The 836-nt window shown below is 42.0% G+C and overlaps 1 non-coding gene across 1 annotated transcript; it reads left to right on the forward strand.

Annotated features, from left to right (window-relative positions):
- The first annotated feature begins 335 nt into the window (after positions 1-335).
- On the forward strand, positions 336-409 carry TRNAW-CCA (transfer RNA tryptophan (anticodon CCA)). Its single transcript has one exon. It is a non-coding gene; the product is annotated as a tRNA-Trp (tRNA).
- Positions 410-836: the final 427 nt, after the last annotated feature.

Genomic DNA, 836 nt, shown 5'->3' on the forward strand with positions numbered 1-836 from the left:
AGTATTCGTGGGAAAAGATTATAATCAATTGGATCGAATAACAAGCAAGGGGTTGATGGTATCAAGTACAACCAAAAGGGATGTAACGCAGCTCGGTAGCGTGTTTGTTTTGGGTACAAAATGTCGCAGGTTCAAATCCCGTCATCCCTATCTCCTATACGTGGAACAACTGGCAGGGGTGACAGTTGTTGCCCCACTTACTTGATCTCTACCTCCTTTCTCCCTACAAAAAAAAAAAGGGAAGTCAACACTTTTTTCTTCCCTTCACGCTGGGGAGGAAAGATGCTGCAACTCCCACTTCCTTCATAGGTCAAAGTAACCCCTTCCAGAAAGAGGCGCCTTTAGTTCAGTACGGTAGAACGCGGGTCTCCAAAACCCGATGTCGTAGGTTCGAATCCTGCAGGGCGTGCCTACTGCTAGGGATTGCTTAAGCGATACGCCCCAAAATTGAAGTGGACGTAGAACTAAAGATTATCGTTGTAGAAGCGATCTTCCACATCTGCTAATTGTTTTTGAAATACGGACAGAAAATACTCGAAAGGAATAGTGGTGGGAGGGGGGGGGCTTTCGCCATATATATTTTTAATTCATTTACCTTCCCAATCCCAAAATATCCCTTTTGTTTAGGACGATATCTAACTAGATATTCATCCTAATTGATCGCCCCGTCGGTATTGAAGGTATGCAGTTACAAATAATCCAGCTAGGGTTATTGGAATCGAACCTAACACAATTCCAGAGAGTAATGCTTCAACCATTTCAATTTGTAAACATTTGATACAAACAAATACTTACCAAAATACCTTACACATTAACTAGTAATTGATTGTTGGTAG

The sequence above is a fragment of the Adiantum capillus-veneris genome, unplaced genomic scaffold, assembly GCF_014529385.1.
Source record: "Adiantum capillus-veneris isolate H3 unplaced genomic scaffold, ASM1452938v2 Hic_scaffold_325, whole genome shotgun sequence".
Taxonomy (NCBI): domain Eukaryota; kingdom Viridiplantae; phylum Streptophyta; class Polypodiopsida; order Polypodiales; family Pteridaceae; genus Adiantum; species Adiantum capillus-veneris.